This window comes from Pseudorca crassidens, chromosome 7 (genome assembly GCF_039906515.1).
Source record: "Pseudorca crassidens isolate mPseCra1 chromosome 7, mPseCra1.hap1, whole genome shotgun sequence".
Classification (NCBI taxonomy): Eukaryota; Metazoa; Chordata; class Mammalia; order Artiodactyla; family Delphinidae; genus Pseudorca; species Pseudorca crassidens.
The window spans coordinates 94,023,411-94,043,472 of record NC_090302.1 but is presented as its reverse complement, the minus strand read 5'-3'; the positions used below and the strand labels follow the sequence as shown (position 1 = coordinate 94,043,472).

Here is a 20,062-nt window from a genome sequence, read left to right as displayed (position 1 = left end):
AATGGGGCCCCCCGTCTTATCTGAGTCATGTGCAGCGAGCCCTTCCTGGATCACAGAAGGATGGCACGGTCCACCTGCCGATCGCAGGGCCAGGTGCAGTCAAGACTGTCAGGCTGAGCTCTGCAGGGAGCGGGTCTGTCATGGTGGCGGACAGGTGGCTGCCTGGACTGCGTGCTTCAGCCGCCTGGGCGCTGAAACCTCAGTGGGGCCACCCTGCCCCGCCCAGGCCTTTCCCACGGGGACCTGCTTCCAGGGGAGGCACATGTGAGCTGGGCTGTGATGGATGGGAAGGACCTGCCGCACGCAGGAGTGGCTCTGGGGACAGAGGGCCGTGCGAGGGGGCGCTGGCCATCTACAATGTTGTGCCCTTGAGCTGCTCGGTGGGGCTTGGTCAGGGGGTTGGGGTGCCTCCTGAGGGAGGCCAGGAGCCCTGTGGAAGGAAGGAGCCCCGGCAAAGGGCTTCCTCAGCATCATGCTCCTCCTAGGCTCTGATTGGGGGACGTTTAGTAGGCCCGCCCTGATTACAGGGTTGTTAAAAACTCTCACAGATTCCACGACATTTTTGGTTTCTTCTTTTCTTTTTTCTTGCTTTGACTCTCCCCCTCTTCCTCCCCCCTTTTCTCTTTTTCTGATTTTGGTTTTTACATTCATAATTCACTTTAAAACTTAAACATTGTTGAAATACTAAGCTTGAGCACCAGCAGTTTCTTACCACGTGATTGTGAATTAGGGGCCAGTTTGGGAGCTTTGTCGTCACTCACACCATTGCTAGTGAGGCCTGACCCGCCCCCACTCCTGCACCTCCCGGAGCTCATGCTCAGTGTTCACTGGGCCAAGGGGAGTGGCATGAACGGAATCAGGGTGCAAATGACGCTCTTTGCTCCCAGTTCATGCAGATGCTGCATCTGGTCTCTCCTGGCCAGGTGAACTGCACCCCATGACTGAGTCCCAGGGGCCTGTTGCGTGGCTGGGGCATTTAGTCTGCGTGTAAGATAGGGGGTAAGGGGTTCTGGCTCACGGTTTGCCCTGCTCACGTGTCCCCTTTTCTCACTCTGTCTCAGACTCTGCCATCCCAGACGGTAGTAGGAAGCCGCATCCCAGTTGCTAAAATGTTTGATGACACCGATCATCAGGTAGGGGATGAAATCCGCCTGCAGAGTGCAGTTCTTTTTAGAGGCGGCTCCTGAGCAGGTCTTGCCGTAGGTGTTCCTCCATCAGTGAGCAGCTTCATCTGTTTGTTACGCTCCCTGGCACCAGCTGGGGACTGGAGAGGCAGAGGAGGAAAGCTGGTGTCAGAAAGCTCAGGCAGTTCTGCTGGAAGGTTCACAGTCTGTCTGGGAGCTGCGGGCTGCAGAGGCCAGGGCAGGAGAAGGGCTGCTCGAGGCCATGCTGTGGGAGCAGGTCCAGGAGTGGGGTGTCTGTGGTCAGCGCCAGCTTCTCTGGGCAGGAGGGGAAGGGCTGGGGCTGCAGGATGGGGTTGCCGCCCAGCGCTGGCATGAACGCTAGCTCCGAGCCTCTTCACTCTCCATCCATCACTGCCTTTCATGCTGCTTCTCTCCTGCGGGGGCGTTGGCAACCTGGGACCTCCAGTCTCACACCCTGGCAGTCAGATCTAATCTGGATTTGAAGCTTTGGCCCCCGCTGTGGCCCTGGAGGGCCGTCTTCAGCTCAGGGTCCGCCTTGGGCACTTCTTGAGCTTTCGTTTCGTTGCATTTACTTGCTCTGATTAAGCCAGGAGAGAAGAGAGCTTCTGAGGGAGCGATTCCGTTTGTTTGGGCTGGGAGCCAGCAGCCTAAGAATCAGCTTCCAGAAGAGCTAACAAAGTGAGCAGGACCCATGCTGGCAGTTCTGGACATGGCAGTGGAGGAGGGTGGTGGAAATGTCAGGTGCCAGTCGCGTCAGTCACACCCTGAGCTAGCGGGGCCATGGCCACTTCAGACCCGCAGACATCTGTGCGTGTCCCGGAGAGAGACCTGGGTTAAAAGTCTTCCAGACATGTTTGCGTTAGAGGGAGCCAGGAGTGACTTTTATTTTCAGTGTGTACACAAGACATTTAAGTACCACGTCCTCTCCAGATGCCCGTCCTGCTGATGGAATTGTTCTTGGAGGGAGCGTTCGGTGTTTGCTGCCCAGGTTCCTGGCCCTGCCCTGATTCCCCGGCCCTGGGAACTGCCCCACCCCCATGTTAGGAATCTCCTCTTGGCTTTACCTGTCACGTTGTAAATAGATGGCTTACAAAAGATAATTGAAAAGGAAAGGCTTAGGAAGATTAAAAAATACTCTAGAACTTGTGTTGAAGTGAAGAAAACAACTCATTTCCAGGATCAACTTTGCCACTTTGAAGGGGTTCGTAGGGAAACGTCGTGTGGGTGGGTTCTCTGTGTGAGGGTGGAGCAGGTATGTCATTGTGTTGCTGCTGCGGGCCCGTCTGTCTCTGTGACGAGAGTCCTGGGGACGTGCGGTGATCCAAGGTCAGCCTCTGCGAGGAGCTGACCTCTGGGATTGTGTGTCTTCCCATGAGAACGGGGACCAGGTGGTCTTGGAGGCCTGGCTTCAAGGCGTGGGTCTGTTGGCGGTGCTGGGGTGCCTACCTTGGGGATGTCACCTGCCTGTGGGCTTCCCCGAAGCACGGAACAGGAGGGTCCGTGAGGGGCTCTGCGGCCTCCCAGGATAGGGTTCCTGTGGATGTCTGCGGGGTACAGTTTTATGTCTCATCTGTCACTTTTTCCCTTTTGACTCAAACTGTTAAAGCCTGGTGGTCCTGCTTATGGTGAGAACTTGAGTGCAGGTAGTGAATTACTCTGCGTGTTTTTGTTTTGGTGCTGCCTGGTCGTTAATCCCACAGTTTTATTCTTACCAAGAGTGTGCTGTGCGTGCTGCCTGGGTACAAGGGTGGCCCCCAGAGGCAAGGGGCTCCATGGGCATGAGATAGAGCACCTGCCCCTCGGAGGTGTGCTTTATTTTTAGCAAATGGCATTCAGCGTCTTGCAGAGCTGAGAGCAGGACGACTGTAGATGTAATTAAGTGACTCTGAAATGGGAGTTAATTACTTCTGCCTGTGTCAGAAGGCCAGGGAGGGTCTCTCTGGTCCTCTGGCTGCAGCCCTGTGAGGCTGTCACCTGGACAAGCTCCCAGGACCACCCCTCGAGGGCATCCAGGGTCCTGTGGGTGCTGCTCTAACTAATGGTGAGTGGCCTGAGGAGCTGAAAGTTCATGACTCTTTAATGTAAAAATTATATACAAGGAACTTTATCCTAACGCTGATCTGTGCATGGTATTAGCCCAAATGTGTGCTCTCAAGGCATACGGAACAATTATATTACAGGAGCAACAGGTCACTGACAAGAAGGCATGTATGTATAACGCGGTGTGTTCAAAAGCTGCCATAACAGGATGGAGGGCTTGAGCACCGCCCAGCTCAGGGGCTGCCCTGGTCAGTGTCTAGTGAGAGAGCACCCATGGGTGCTGGTGCTCTGTCCATCCTGCTAAGGACGGGGCTCCAAGGCACCAGGACCAGGGTGGACAGAGGGCTGCATCTAGGACCTCCCTCCATAGCTGTCCCCAACTCTTGTTGGGTCCATTCATAGTGACTGGAAGCTTCCACACCTCCAGCCACACCTGGGCCCATGCTGTCCAGTGCTGTGGCTGACACCACACGGTGTGAGAAGCGCTCCACTTCTCCACACCCCGGTGTGGTCGGTCAGAGCCGAGCAGTGCTGTGGCTGTGGAGACCTAGACTCAGAAGCAACAGTAGGATATCCTGTCCACGACCCTATTAATTATGTGTTGAAGCGATTGGGCTTTCGATGTGTATTGGGCCAAATAAAATATATTATTAAAACTAACTTCACCTCTTTGTTTTTACTCTCAATGTGACTTGTAGGCACACTTGAAATCATGCACGTGGTCACGTGTGCGGCCCGCCTGGTGTTTCTGTGGGGGGCACAGATCTCAGCTGTTCTCTGATACCCTCTGTGTTTGAGTTCCCCCTTCTGTCAAGGCCCAGCCCATAGGCTGGGAGGCACAGATTAGGAACAGGTAGGTACATCAGGCTTTGAGAGTACCTTGAAACCAGCTCTAAGTGCTATTGTTTTTGCATTTCTGCAGACAATTACACACCTGCTGGGCCTCATCCAAGAAATGGGTTCTGTGCTCAGATGGTGTTTGTCTTGCATGGGGAACCGAGCACTTGGCTTTGGTGAGCACGCTGCTCCCCTGAAAGGCTATCCCAGCTCCCTGTCATTCAGGCTGCGCCTCACCCGGACTCCCTGTTTTCCGGGCTCCCCGTTGTCTGGGCTTTTGTCTCCCTGATTTCTGTGGATGAAGAAATGTGCAGTGCATCTGGCCTGATCTTCCACTTACAGCTGTGGCCTGTGCGTGCTGGTGGGCATGCCAAGCCTGTGTGTCAGCGATGGCTTTGATGAACTCCTGCCACTGATCTGGTGGGAGGAGGGACCACCGTTTAACCCTCTTCCGCCCCTGGAAGCCCCGCTGACAAGCTGGTGAATGTGGACTGCTGTTTGAGTAGCTGCAGGGCACGTGGCCCGAGTCCTGGGAGAGACCCATAGGCCTTCCCACATCTGGCTGGGCTATTTATGTCCCACAAAAGCCTGTTTTTCTCTGAAAAGAGTGAGCGTGTGGTGATGCTGTCATGTGCATGGGTGAAGCCAGCGAAACAGCCTTTCAGTAAACTCCTTTCTGGTGCATCCGACACGTTTTCATGGCATGCACAGGCTTCCGGGTTCCACATCTGCCCCGCCCTGTGGTGTTCGTGCACACTTGGAGTGCGGGCAAGCTGTGGCCCCCAGGGCGGCCCCGCTCCCATGGCGGGAGAGCATGGCTAGCCCAGGGTGTGGAGCCCCAGCTCTCCCTGATAGCCAGGGAGGGACAGGTCCCTCTGGGGCCCATCACTCGAACAGCATACTGAACTCCTGAGCTGTGCCCCACATGCTCTAGGCACCGGGCTTTCCACAGTGGAGAGAGCTTTCTCATGTTGGGGAGGACGGGCCACAAAGGGGATCAGTAAGTCAGATATGGGGGGGGGGTGAGATGGTGGTGGGTGCAAAGAAGAGAAGTCAAGCGGAGAAGGGGCAGTTTGTTGAGAAAAGACAGGAGCTGGGCCTGGGTTTGGGGAGGAGTGTTCCAAGCAAAGGGGACAGCAGCTGCAAAGGTCCTGAGGCAGGAGTGTGCAGGAGGGACAGGTGAAAAGAGAAGAGGTAGGTAGATGGTGAGTTTATCTGTGCTCAGGGGTGCTGAGATGGGAGCCCTGGGAGCCAAGGGTTTGGAAAGACCACAGGCCTCTAGGAAGAATGGACCCTGGAAGGTAGAACAGGGCACCCTGTTAGGAGGCTGTGAGGTGATCCAGGGAGAGACGTGGTGGCTTGGGCCAGAGTGTAGCAGTAGGGGTGGGAGGATGGCCCGATTGGGCATTTATTTGGAGGTGGAGCTGGGAGGACTTGCTGCCAGGTTGGATCGGGGATGGGGTGGGGGCCGAGGGTGCACCGAGGTTTTGGCTGAGCAACTGGAAGGATGGAGGGTCCACTTACAGGCCAGCTCCACCCGGGCTGTCTAGGAGGCATCCCAACCTTGGGAGACGGGGAGTGTGGCTTGGGGACACGTGAAGTTTGGAGGGGAGGAGGCCCTAGGAGCCTACGCCTGGAGTTGGGGAGATGTCCAAGGAGTGGCCCCGAGGGGTAGTTCCCAGCTGGAGCTCAGCAGCAAGTTCTCCCAGAGAGCAGGCAGCCTTGCCTGGAGATGTCCCTCAAGCATGCGTCCATCAGTGAGGCTGGCCTGTGGGGGACACGAGGATGGGCCCCTGGGGTGAGATAGCCCTTGATGGGAGACTCGGACAGGTGGCTGTACGGGAAGGAAGAGGGTGTGAGTGGCGGAGCCTTAAGCTGTCTGGAGGCGGGGAGAGAGCAGCAGGAATGTGGGTGAGGCAGAGCCCCTCCCCCATCCCTGGCATGGCTGGCTTTGAGGACTCTGCCCAGCTTGGTTTGGGGAGCAGAAGGTGGGTTTGGGAAGGGGGTGCTTCCATCCTTCTATGTAAGCCCTGTACGGATACTCTTCATGCCTTCATTGCCTTGTTTTGCTGCCTCGTTGGAAAGACATGGCTCTCCAGGGTCTTGGATGGCCCATGCCTTTGAGTCAAAGGGGGCACTCGTTTTTGCAGGAAAATGCCATGGGCAGCAAAAGTGTCCTCACTAGAACCTGAGAGAGGCCCAGCTGTGTTCATTATGGAGGCAAGATCGTGTGTCTTTGTCTTCTTGGCCATCTTTGAGGGTGGGGGGGCGGTGGGTTAATTACTGACTGGTCAGTGTTCATCATGAACTTGGACCAGGCCCCACTTGGAGCCACTCACTCAGGCTCCAAGATTGCTTTTTTTGGTTCTCTGTAGCAGGCTGAAGAACGGCCCCCAAAGAAGTCAGATTCTAATCCCTGGAACTTCTGCGTGTTGCCTTTTCTAGTGATGGGATCTTTGCAGATGTGATTCAGTTAAGAATCTTGCATGAGGAGGTGATCCTGGCTTATCTGATGGGCCCTAAATGCCATCACACGTGTCCTTATGAGAGGGAGGCAGGGGAGATGTGAAAGACAGGGGGAGAAGGTGATGAGAAGATGGAAGCAGAGAGTAAGAGTGATGTGGGTGTGATGGCTGATTCTGTGTGTCAGCTTGACTGTGCCATGGGTGCCCAGATAGTAGTCAGACCTGATCCTGGGCGTGTCTGGGTGGGATTAGCATTTGGATCTGTAGACAGACTAAAGCAGATTTTCCTCCCCCATGTGGGAGGGCCTCATTCCAATCAATTGAGGGCCTGAATAGAGGAGAAAGGCGGAATAAGAGAGAATTCCCTCTCTCTGCCAGACTCTCTTTGAGCTGGGACATTGGTCTTCTCCTGTCTTCAGATACGGACCAGAGATGGAACTTGTCCCCTCGGCTCTCCTGGGTCCAGCTTGCTGACTGTAGATCTCAGGGCTCTCCAGCCTCCATGGTCATGTGATCAGATTCATTATAATAAATCTCTTTCTCTCTATATACACATCCTATTGATTCTGTTTCTCTGGGGACTCTGACGAATACAGTGGCCACAAACGAAGGAATGCCACAAGCCACCAAAAGCTGGGCGAGGCAAGGAAGGATTCTCCCTCAGAGTCTCCAGAGGGAGCGCGGCCCTGCTGACACCATGATTTCAGCCCAGTGAAACTGATTGCAGACTTCTGGCCTCCAGAACTGTGAGAGAATAGATTTCTGTTGTTCTAAGCCACCCGGTTTATGGTCATTTGTTAGAGCTGCCACAGGAAAAGAACACAGCCAGTGTAAACAGTGCTACCGTAAATACCCCAGCCACATGGATGGGGCTGTTATTCAGGCATGGATTTCAGGGAGTGGCACTGCTGGGGCAGGGTGTGTGTCTCTTTGTTTCATAGATCATGCCAGATAACTTTTCAAAAAGATCTAGCAGCCCGTCTCTTCCCTGCATGGGTGAGTGTGCCCTGATCCTGCATGCTCTCTCAGCGGTGGACATGAGCAGTCTTTTCGACTTTGTCAGTCTGAGAGGGGCAGAGCTGCAGCTTTGTTCCTTGACATGTGTCTCTTTGAATCTGGTGAGTTTAGGGTCTTTGCTCAAAAGATCCCTCCGTCTGTGAAATGCCTGTTTGTGTTCTTTGCCCGTGTTTCTCTCAGGGTGTTTTCCCCTCCCTTATCCATTTGTAGGGGCTGTTTATTTGTTACAAATGTTGTTGATTTTCTGCCTTGAAAACATTTATTCCCAGTTCTGTTGTTTGCTAATTACTTTTATTAACGTGTCATTTGCCATCAAGATGAAATCATTTTATTGTCGAATATGTCTTTCTTTCCTCTTATGACTTCCAGGTACCCATGTTTGTTAGGAAGATTCCACAGGCTGTCTCTTGACTTCCTGGCAGGTGTTTTATTGTTTTGTGTACAAATTCTGCTCTTGAGTGTGTCTAAAATGCTTTTGCGTAATATGGAGTAAGATGCTTGAGGGAGGGGAGTCCGGTTTTATTTCCTTCCAGTGTACCAGCACTAATTATTCAGTAATCCATCCTTTGATCAATGACTGAACTTCAGTTCTGTGGTATAGTATGGTCTCGTGTAAACTGGTTACCTTCAGGGATTCTCCATTCCATACCACTGGCCTGTTTGTCTTCCATTTTCCAACTTTACATTGGTAGTGACTGTATGTACAGTGTGTTTCGATAGCAGATGAAGGAACCGCACCCCCTTGCTGAGCTCTGTGTTCACAATGAGATGTTACAGGACTGTTCTTATATATGCACTCATGACTGCGTGTCCACATTTACATGTGTCTCATGGCTCCTGGGCAGAGGAAGATTTGGGTGGACACACGGTGGTTGTGCTGCCAGGGGCAGTGGGCACAAAGGTATGGTGGAGGTTGGAGGGAGGGCCAGGTGGAAAGGGGCACAACGACCATCGCATTGCATAAAATTACCCCTCTGCACATGCAGAATTTTTAAAGATCATTAAACAAGTGAAATAGTAGTGTCCAAGGGAAAAGGCACTAAACAGAGAACAAGTTTATCATGGGGGGAGTGAAAAGGTAATACGTTGCACTGGCTCCACCATTGTGTCGGGGACTTGCCATGGCGTGGCTTTTCTCTGGGTGTGGGTGCTAGTACTCTGCACTTGGTGGGGCATGTGTGTACGTGGTGGGGTGCATGTGCCCTTGGCGTGTGTGAATGCGGCTGTTCCCAGGTACCCCGTGTCTGCCGGCTGCCCTTAGGAGCTCACACCTGAGCACTGACTCGGGCCCTCTGAGCAGCAGTGCTCTGTTTCCCCACGTGTCCTCTGTGTCCCCCAAACACCCTCTGTGCCCAAGCTCCCACTGTGCTGCCCAAGCTGGCCTGGCTGCACCCACACTGGGAGCCTGGTGTGGTCAGGGCCTGTGCTGACCCTCTTGTGGCCCTAGCCCCGCCCACACTGCAGGTGGAGGTGTGCCTTGAGCTGCATACACCTCACCCCACACAGGATGACAGCAGACTCACAGAAGGAAGCTGGGCTCAGCAGAAGAGGGGGTGGGGTGGGGCGGGGGGAGGGTGTAGGTGCTGCAGGCCTAGGGCTGTCGTGTCACTCTGCCTTGCGAAGGTCCTCCTTTGGCAGCTGGTGGTGGCCCAGCCTGCTTCTCGGGTGGCAGCCATGGGTGCGTAGGGTGCAGGATACACTGTGCAGGCGGGCTCATTTGTCCCCCAGACACCTGGGTGGCTGGAGGCTCTGCAGGAACAACTGGACCGTGCACACCTGCTGTGCAGTCAGTGGAAGGTGAACCAGGTGCCTTCCTGTGGGTGGAGGGCAGGCCCCGTGGGAAGGAGGGAGGAGGGTGGGGGGCAGTTGGCGCTGCTGCAGGGGTGGTGTCTGCCCGCTGTTAGGCGTGCTCCTCCTGGGTGACTCGGGTCCTCTAGACTCGGGCTTGGCTGCTTGTGACAGGGTTTGCAGACAGTCCTGGCACACCGAGGGGTGGGTGTTTGCCTGGTGCACTTGAACCAGGTCCTAGGGCTGATCCAGGGTCTGTGCCTGGTGGTCTGTCTGCTTCCTTACTGGGAAGGGGTGAGGAGGGCGGGCCAGGGACCCCGGCCATGCCAGGCAGTGTCTAGTGCTGACCCCTCCAGGCCTGCATGGCTCTTAACCCCCCACAAGTGGGTTTTGACACAAGAGCTCTAGGCGGGGAGGGTGTGTGGTGCTGATTCTTTGCCAGCTGTTGGGTGCCTGCAGAAGAGAAACTCATCTGTCTTTCCAAATTTCACCTTGGACTCCGTACTTCCAGCCAGCAGAGGAGGTGGCCCTGGCTGGGCAGTTTCTTCTGATGTTTCAGATCGCGCTGACACTTGCCTCTCCTTGCTGCAGGCACCCCGCTCCTGAGATTCTGCATGCACTTGGCTTCCTTATAATTCCTCCTGTGCTGCTGTGACCAAGTAAGAAGTTCAGTGCTCCTTGCAGAGCTTTTTATACTTAATAGACACTGGGGAGCTTGAGAACATGAAGCCACTCCTTCTGCGCCTATGGGGCTGTGGGTGGGTGCCGGGCAGCTCCTTGGCCTCTGTCCCACAGAGCCCCTCCCACTGCTGTGGCACTGACCATGACCCAGGCCACACAGGGGAAGTAAACCTAGTTGGGGCCCAGAGGCTGTGGCCGGCAGGGGTGGGAAGGACGTGTGACGCACTCCCGGTAGCCTGGCCGGGGAGGGGGCGTTAGCAACATGCGAGCTCGCCAGCCTCGCCTGTGACAGTCAGCAAGTCCATACCTGCACGATGCGGGCATGTGCACATCGAGCTGCGTGTCCAGTGGGGAGGAGAGATGTTTAAACCCAGCTGTGGGGCGTGTGCCCTGGGAGGCGCTGTCGGTCCCCCACGTCTGCCTCCTCCCTGCCCTGCTGGGTGATAGCCCCCTGTGTGAGGAGTCATCCTACTGCCAGCCCCCAGCCCTTTGTCCCAGCGGTGGAGGCTGTTGCTGCGGGGCTGCTCAGAGGCCACAGTTTAATGGGATTTTAGTGCAGGTCCAGGTAGGAAAGCTGGAAACAGAAAGCACTGGCCTGGTGTGGAGGTGGACATGGTGAGAGCGACCCAGGAGTTATGCCCGCAGGAAGCAGCCTTGATGGCAGGTGGGCTGAGGGGGCCAGGCGTTTGGGACCCTACAGCCCTGAGAAGGAAGCCCTAGTTCTGGGCGGGAGGTGATTTGTGCCCTCTCACTCTTCCTGCCTCTGGGCTCCCTTTGCCCCCTTCTCGTGGTGGGGGCATCCTGACACAGCCTGGCCCCAGGCCAGAGCCCAGGGTCACCCTTATGTTATCAGCATTCTGGCCGCATCTCTCTTCTGGCTTTGGCCCTGATGTGCTGGGCTCTCGCCTCAGCACCTTTGGGTTGTCTGCCTGGAAACGCATGTTTCCCCCAACTGGATGATGGCTCATCCACCACTCATACCCCTGAAAGTCCCCAGGGTGACCTGTCCATTGCACAGACCCTCCTGAGAGTACCCAAGATGGCATGTCCACCAGGCAGACCCCCTGAGAGCCCCCATGATGGTCTGTCCATCGTGGCCTCCTTTTTTCTGGAAAATCAGGGACATGTTACCCAGAGGGTATTGGGCCACATTTGAAGGGTGTGGAGGATGCCCTGAGTGGCTGATATGTGGAAGGTGCCCGAGCAGAGGACGGGGCCAAAGGGGTCAGCGTGGCTGGGAACAGCAGTGTGTAGGGTGTGTACAGGTGAGGGGCTCTAGGAGAGAAGCTCCATGTCCTGGGTGACCCACACAGGGAGGATCAGGTCAGAGGGCAGGTGATGACCACTGGGCCTCCATTGTCTGTCTGGACTGTTCTTGGTGAGACAGAAGGCAGGCTGGTTTGTCCCTGGCGCTTTTGCTCACCCTAGCTGGCTCTTGGCTGTGACCAAGGCCATGCACTGACTGCAGAATTATTATACGGAGCATTCTTGAGCCAAATAAGGTTGTATTCATGCTTCAAATTGATGCTAAGATGTGGTGAGCTTGAACATAAGTCAGCTGGTTTTCATTTGACCTAAGTTTGTGCATTTGGTTCTTTGCTAACTTTTTGTAAAGGTGCAAGTACCTGTAAATAGGTTTATAAAAATAGACACTTCTCTTGCTGTTTACCATAAATTGAATCGACCTGTTGATACACTCTGGGGCCTGAGTGGGCTGCAGAGATCTTGAGATTGGTCTGCTGAGCTAGTGCTGATCAGAGGAGCACCTTTTCAGTGGAAGCGGAATTAAATTTTGCATCTCGTTATTTGCGGAAGGCAAAGGCTGCTGTTTGAAACCCTTAGCCTCTTGTTTGGTACCTTAATTTTTTTGTGAACTCTTTAATCACAGAAGAAAAGTGTTTCCTCAAGTGTTTCCTTTTTTTTAAGATACAGATTTTATTTTTTTAAATTTTTTAAAATTAATTAATTTTTTTTGGCTGCGTTGGGTCTTCGTTGCTGCATGCGGGCTTTCTCTAGTTGCAGGGAGCGGGTGCTCCTCTTCGTTGTGGTGCACAGCCTTCTCGTTGCTGTGGCTTCTCTTGTTACCGAGCGCAGTCTATAGGACATGCGGACTTCAGTAGTTGCGGCGCACGGGCTCAGTAGTTGTGGCTCATGGGCTGTAGAGCGCAGGCTCAGTAGTTGTGGCGCTCGGGCTTAGTTGCTCTGTGGCATGTGCTATCTTCCCGGACCAGGGATCGAACCCGTGTCTCCTGCATTGGCAGGCGGATTCTTAACCACTGCGCCACCAGGGAAGCCCCCAAGTGTTTCTTTTAATGTTACTGCTACTTTAAGAAAATTGCCTTCAGAGCTAATCATCTTCGTAGGCAATTTACAGACCAGAGTGGTTTTGACTCGCAGCAAGCAGACCTTAAAGGATTCAAAGAAACTCTGTTTTTTAAAAACATATAGCTCATATATTATAAGTCTATGAAAATATTCTAAAATTGTAAAGCATGTTGCAGACTACAATACATAAGTTATATATAATTCTAGTCAATGAGTATAAAGAATATTTCAGTCCATTGCCTCAAAATATCTTTAAAGCCAGAAACGTTCGTGTTTCTCATGAACAAAATGAAGTGTTTTCATAATGTTGGTTTGACTGGAGCAGCTTTTAACTCATGATGGGATAGATTAATATTTTCCCGAATTTCATGAGCCCAGCTCTGTCACTAGCTGAGGGTCACAGTCACCTGGCTCCATCGACCAAGTCACGGAGCATGTCTTCTTGGACTTTTGATGGGAACCATCACAAGGCCCTGGGAGGCTCTGGAAGTCGACCCCAAGCCATCCCAGGGCGTGGCGTTCCCAGAGCCCACCACAGCTGTGGCCCTCCTGCTTCTCCTGCATCTTGTCTCCAAGCCTGCAGGTCAGGGCATTGTCACCAAAGGCTCTGAGGGAGAGGAAGGTGTGAGAGGTCACGGGACGGGTGCCTGGGTCAGGTGGGGCTGCTCCCTGCAGAGTCTGCATCACCGCCCCTTGTCACAGTCTTCCTGCATCTGGCGCAGACTGACCCCCTCCCACTGCCTCTGTGGCTCATTAGGAACCATCCAGTTAGAAAGGGCAGAGGCCATCGTGCTGGCAGCTGCCTGGGCGCTGTTTGTTTCAGCAGGTGGGATGGACCTGGTTGCTGTGTTTAAGGGATTTTAGAGTTGAGGTCTGGGACAGAGCAAGTTACTGTCCTGCTGGGGCAGGGCATGGACCTCTCATACAGTGTAGCTCCGTCCGTCAGATGGGTGCGGCCAGTCCCAATCCAGCTTATGGCTGAGGCTCAGACACCCAGTGTGCATGGCAGTCATCTGTGTCTGCCCACATCACGACCCAGCTTCCTTCAGCCCAGGACTTGTCAGCCAGTCCTCTGTCCTGGTGGCCGCATAACCAGAGGTAGACACCAGAGTCTGTGCCTGTTGCAGGCAGCACATGTGGGTTGGCGCCTGCTGTCACCAGATACCGCTGTGTCCCAGGCCCGTGTCCTCCCCTCATGGAGCCCAGAGTTGCTCATGGCAGCAGCAGAGGTGCAGGTGCTGCATTTTGGGGAAGGGGGAGGTTGGTGTGGTGCTGGGTGCCGGTTGGAAGCCGTATCTGGGAGGCTGAGCCTGCGATGTCTGCCCATCTCCTCGCGTTTGTTCACGACCATGTGTGGGCACCACCATCCCCACGCTGTGCCCCCTTCCAGCCCCCGCGGGGGACGGCCAGTGCCACACTGGTGCTCGTGTGCCCCCGCCCAGCCAACCCCACAGACGGGGTGGCGGTCCCAGGCCCGCTCATGGGAGGATGTGCCGATGGGCAGTGGTCAGGAGACAGAAGAGGCGCTCCTTTACCAGCACTTCTTCCCGCATTGGTTTTTGGCCAGCGGTGCAGAGGTGCTCTGCACACACCACGTCCCCATTCACCCTCGTTGCCACCTTGCAGCCACCACATGACCAGATGCCACGACTCTCCCTGTTTTCAAGGCTGGACACTGACTCTTGGAGGGGCTGAGGGGCTTGGCCCGGGGCCCTGCAGGGGAGCCAGGAAGAAGGGCAGCTTCCCATTCTCGCCCCAGATCCCAGAGGCCCTCGGTGACTGCGTGGTCAGGCCTGTGTGATCCCTGGGCACCGAGGGGCGCGCCCTCGGCAGGACCCCTCCCCCCTCCCTGCAGGGCTCTAAGGGCCTTTCTTCTTGGGGACAGGAGCTCCTGCCTCCTCCTCCCTCGGCCTGGGCTGGCCCTGCCCGCCCCCCTGAATGAGCCCACACAGGAGAACAATCGGGCCCACATCGATGGAGCACAGCCGACCATTGAAAGGGACAAGAATGGGGCAAGCGTGTTCCATGGCCCGAGGGAGGCTCACTGCGGGGCCTTGTCCCGCTGCTGAACGGCGCCTTGTCGTGGCCCCAGTGGGCCCAGCTGCCCGTGGCCCGTCCCTGTGGCCCCACCCGGGCTGCACCCTGGAGACCCAGGTGTCGGCACAGACGCCCTGGGCAACAGAGCTCCCCATGAGGATGGGGCGGCCAGGCCAGACCGCATCCTGAGCGCCATCCTGCCCGTGGCCAGGGTGGGGTCAGGGAGCTGGCGGCAAGTGTGGCCCCGGGAGAGGGGAGGCCGCCGGGCCTGGCAGCAGGGGCTTGGCTCTTTAGGGTTTGCTGCCAAGAGGCTCAGCATTTTCTTTTCTTCCTTTCTTTTTTCCAGATGGTATGATTTGTTATTTCCTACTAGAAGAATCCAGGAGGATCTATAAACTACCGGGTAGAAGAATGTATAAAAATCAGAGTTTGGTTTTTTAGTTCTGAGTGCCTGACATGTGGCACCTTGTTTAATCCTCTCAATAATTGGGATGAGTTCCAGTCATCCCCATTTCATTGACGAGGAGATGTGTACAGTGAGGCTGAGTACTTAGTGCATCCCAGCATCTTCTTACTATTCGTGCCGATGGGGTTTTGTTTTCCCACTTCTCACAGATCAGTTGAATGGGAGCGGGCTGAGTAAGCAGGCAGGTGTCCTTCTATCCCCCCACCCGAGTGACCAGGGCCTGAATGACCAGTCACTCTTCTAGAGGACTGGAGGAGTTTGTTTGTGAGAAGTCCATCTGTCCATGCAGTAGGTCAGCAGGCGTCCAGGGCTGAGGCTGTGATGCAGGGCAGGTGCTCTGCTGGCCAGGAGAGGCTCCTGGGTCCTTTACTTGGGCAGCTGATTCAGGTCCCTGTGGATGTGTCACAGCAGATGTGGATATGGGGCAGGGAGTCGTTTGTCACCTCCCTTTATTGTTTGGATTGCTTAGGTCTCTTGGTTTCTCCCTTTCATATGTGCTTGGTAAGAAGCCGATGAAGGCCATGGGCCTTGAGTCCAGTCGGACTCAAGTGTGTGAAAGTCCGAGAATTGGGGAGGGCTCTGTCCCTGGGGGTCCGGAACGGGGTGGGGTGGCCAGAGACACACCAGAAACTCCGCCGTGCCAGCTTGAAAAAGCTGCCTGTGCTTAAGGGCCTCATAAAAAGAGACAGTGGCGGGAAAGTGCCCAGGCTGGGAACTGTGGAGGGAGAGTTCTGAGATTAGAATTAACATAGGAATAGGGCTGTGAATGGGGGTGTTTGTAAATCCTTCCAAAATTGGGATAAAATTTGCATCTGAATGACTCATCAAGTCAAGATTACCTTGGAATGTGTGGTTTCCTTCTTATTTTCTAGTTCCTATTAACAATCATTTGCATTTTTATTCAACCAGCATTCTTAAAATACATGCTACTTTACAGTTGCCCTCATCCTGACTTTTCCTAGCCTGGATTTCTGTGTTGGCATCTCCAACGCTGTCTGACCTCATGGAGGATGTGCAGGAGTGGCATTCTCCCCTCTCAGCGGCCCCCATCCAACACGGCACCTACGTGGACTCTTAGCTCTCAGGCCAGCTGGCTAACTCAGCCCTCAAAGGCAGATGGGTCTTGTTTGGACTTCCCAGTATTAAAAAAGTAAATCTTAATTACTTTTCACTATCAAGAAATTGGGAGACCACCTAAAAACCTTATTTTTTTCTATGAGAAAAATTAGGAGTTGTGCCCTTGTAGGGCCACATTACTGAATGGCAGTAGGGCTCTGCTAGGGGGTCTGCAGGTCCCTAAACACGTCCACATTCTAGTCCCTGGAGTGACTGTGTTGCCTTACAGGGTAAAGGGACTTTGCAGATGTGATTTAAGTTAAGGATCTTGAGATAGGGAGATTATCCTGGTTTATCTGGGTAGGCCCTCAATGTAATCACAGGATCGTAATAAGAGAGTCAGAAGGGCAGAGAAGAGAGAAGATGCTGTGCTGCTGGCATAGGGGAGGAAGAACTTTTCCTCTGCTCTTAGGTTTGGTGATTGGGGCCTGTGAATTAAACTGACAGCAGATTAAAGGGGCGAAAGGCATACAAAATTTAATATTGTTATATGCACAGGGACTTCACACAAAAGAAGTAAAAACCCAAAGAAGCAGTTAAACTTGGGTCTTATATATTACTTTAACAAAGGGCAATACATTTTGAAGTGACAAGACGAAGGAAAGGGGGGTTGGGTCCCTAGGGATAGTAAATTGTGGGAAGGTGACTAGGAAGCATATGGTAGATAAAGGATGTTGAGTAAGGTTAATTATGCAGACTCATCTCAGTGTCATCTCCGGTACACTTTTACAGAGAGAATTTATGTCCTGCTTTTAGGCAAATGGGGGAGGGCGGGGAGCTTTTCTTGTATCTGCTGTTCTCAGTTGCCTTCAGCTCAAAATAATCCTTATGCTCAAGTGGGCTCTTTGGCCTGTGCTCTTCACTAGCTTTAAGGTAGAGGAATGGGCCACCAGCCAAGGAATGCAGGAGGCCTTTGGAAGCTGTAAAAGGCAAGGTAACAATTCTTCACAGAACCTCCAGAAGGAATGCAGTCAGCTCTTGAATTCTAGCCCAGTGAGTCCCATGTCAGACTTCTGACCTCCAGAACAGTTGGGATAATAAATTTATGCTGTTTTAAGTCACCAAGTTTGTGGTATTATTTTACAGCAGCCATAGGAAACCAACGTAGGTCCGTTAAGATGCGGTTTTGTGCTAAGAGGAGCTTCACAATCACTTATGGAGACAAGACAAATGAAACCATTATTGACCAGCAAAGAAAATGTAAAATCTAGTGTGAAATTGTGTCATGTAGACCAGTGGTATTCAAACTTTAGGTAAGAAGTACCTAGAGGGCTTAAGCAGACACAGCTTGTGCAAACTTGGAATGCTGTTGGGGGGCCGTGAATGTGCCCGTGGACTCCGCTGCTGCTACTGCTGGCCTGGCATGGAGCTTTGCATCACCTTCTAGACTGCAGGTGCTGCAGGGGTTTAGAGCAGCTCAGAAGCAGCTGGAAGTCCTGCTGGCTTGCAAAGGGCAGTAGGATTTAACAACAGGAGGGAAGGAGGAGGTGGTGTGTCTTGGGGGACTTGGACGGTGGGAGCAGGAAGTGTGCTGGCACTGTGCCCTGACCTCAGCTGCACTGAGAAGGAGCCCCCTGCTCGGGGGCAGGATCAGTCATCCCTGGTCCAGCGTCTCTTCCTGCCCAGGGACCTGACCGAGCGTGCACTGTACATGAGGCACTCATGCGTTCAGGGCCAGGCGAGCAGCCATGGGCCCCAGGCATGCAGTACAGAGAGGACAGAGGACAGTGTGAACAGGGCAGGAGGAGTGCCTTCCCAGGTACCCAGCAGGAGAAGTGAGCAGGACCCCGCAGCCAACCCCCTCCTCGGTGCTGTCCGGGCTGCTGCTGGTTTAAGGTGCAGGGCCCAGCAGCCTGGCTCTGGGTGCCTTGGCGCCCCCGGCCCTGCCTCTGGTTGGATTATGCCCTGTCACAGACCTTCTTTGTGTCCTCTCCAGTGACACAGTTTAGCTTATGTGACCTTTTTTTTTGGGGGGGGGTGTACGTGGGCCTCTCACTGTTGTGGCCTCTCGTGTTGCGGAGCACAGGCTCCAGACACGCAGGCTCAGTGGCCGTGGCTCACGGGCCCAGCTGCTCCGCGGCATGTAGGATCTTCCCAGACCGGGGTACGAACCCATGTCCCTTGCATCGGCAGGCGGACTCTCAACCACTGCGTCACCAGGGAAGCCCTATGCGACCTTTTAATTCAACAAACTACCCCAGTTGGACTTCAGATTCAAGCCCCTTCTTCTGCTGTGGCTTGGGACCTGGGACGCATCTTTTCCAGCTTATATGTTTCTGTGGGATTTAGTGTCTTAGCCCCTCAATAGGGCTACTGGTTTCGAGAAGCATCTGTGTGGCTCTAGATTAGCTTTGTGCCAGCCAGGCCAGTGGATTCATTTCCTTTATGGCTGTTTTTGGCTTGTTCTGTATAATTTCCTGAAAGTTAGAAGGTCTGAGTATTACGCCAGCACCCCCCTCCCTACCCTACCCGTTCTTGCTGGGTTGGGTGTGCAGGATGCCGTACCCCTGGACTCTGTGAACTTGGGTTTTGGTGGGAGTGCCCTCTCTGGGGTGGGATTTGGCTGTGCTCTCGGCTGTGTGTTGGGGGGAGGTGGATTTAATGCAGGAACAAGCTTTTGGAAATGGTTACACTTTCCGCCAGAGATACTGTTGATATCATCCCCTTTCAGGTAAAGACTGTATCAGAAACATTTCCCAGACCCTACCGAGGCAAAGTCTCTTTCCCAACAAACCATGAGAGCCAGTGCAGGTGTCTGAGGCGCCTGGAGCTGTGGGCACTGCTCCCGCTGTCCCCGTGTGAGCCTCACTCTGGTGCGCCGGCAAGGCCAGGGGATGCCTCTCCTGGCCTTGGCTTTCACAGGTTGGCTCTGGGCAACCCAAGTGCCCTCCTCCCTTCCACGGGTCTTCTTACTCTTTCTGCTGTGGAGTATGAATGTTAGGTCACTGCATGAGGCAGCTGCTCTCGTCAGCAACACCTGTCCCAAGATGTCCTCCGGTAAGCAGGTGCCACCCTGCAGGGTGACATCTTTTAGGATAGGACATGAGAGTCACAGGCTGAGGTCAGTGCTGCTTGGAGGTGTGCAGAAGAGGTGGATTTCCTCAGACGCCAAGGACAAAGCTCTTTCCCTCTCTGATCAGTTTCTTTGGGGAAAAGTTGTCGAAAGAGCAAAACGTGAAACTTGGCAGAGTTGGTGTGTGTGTTTTTTTTTTTTTTTAATTAATTAATTAATTTATTTTTGGCTGCGTTGGGTCTGCGTTGCTGCGTGTGGGCTTTCTCCAGTTGCGGCGAGCGGGGGCTACTACGCTTTGTTGCAGTCCGAGGGCTTATCATTGCAGTGGCTTCTCTTGTTGCGGAGCACTGGCTCTAGGTGCACGGGCTTCAGTAGTTGTGGCGTACAGGCTTCGTTGCTCCGAGGCATGTGGGATCTTCCTGGATCAGGGATCGAACCCGTGTCCCCTGCATTAGCAGGTGGAGTCTTATCCACTGTGCAACCAGGGAAGTCCCGGCAGAATTGGTTTTTTATGGCTGCTGCCCTTAGCAGGATTCGGCAGCTACAGTGTGATGATCTTGTTAAAGGCTTAGCAAACGGCCCAGGCCATTCCGTGGTAGATTTTAATATCATCTGTGACATTAGTGGTTACTGTCTGTCGTGCCAAGTGCTGTCATAATAACCCACGTACTTTTTGAGGCCAGCTCTGTCTTACAGCTCAGAATCCGAGGGGCTGAGGGGTTAAATAGCTGGCCTGGGTCACACAGCTGGTAAGGGGACGCAGAGCTCAAACCCAGGCAGCTGGGCCCAGCACCCGGACTAATTTACGTCTCTCTTGTTGGGTAAATGGACGGGTCAGACTTGATGGGGCAGGGCAGCCCAGATGCAGAGGGGAATGTGGTGTGACTGGGACATGGAGACACGGGTAACTAGAGTCGTGCTGGGGATTTGAAAGTGCGGATCTGGTCTGGCTGAGGACTGGAAGTCCTCGAATGCAGCTGTGAGGATGGCAGGACTGCACTCTTGGGGGGACTCGGGGCCACCTTCCCCTTCGCTGTGGGGTGGCCTATGGGCAAACAGACTGAAAGAATCTGGAGAAGCTGCTGTTGTTTGGAAATGACATGATTGTTTTGTAAGAAAAGTACTGAAAAAT

At 54.0% G+C, this 20,062-nt stretch overlaps 1 protein-coding gene across 9 annotated transcripts in view; it reads left to right on the top strand.

Annotated features, from left to right (window-relative positions):
* The window catches only part of SEMA4D (semaphorin 4D), a 118,761-nt gene that overhangs the window by 35,873 nt on the left and 62,826 nt on the right, over positions 1–20,062 (top strand). Inside the window, exon 2 of one of the 9 annotated variants that reach the window (XM_067745024.1) lies at positions 9,884–9,951. The exons of 6 other annotated variants lie outside the window; for them this stretch is intronic. The gene's annotated coding sequence lies outside the window, so the exon portion shown is untranslated. Of the gene's footprint in view, positions 1–7,077; positions 7,234–7,298; positions 7,606–9,883; positions 9,952–20,062 lie in introns of those variants that run through there. 2 more of the 9 variants (XM_067745023.1, XM_067745022.1) reach the window with 2 other exon arrangements.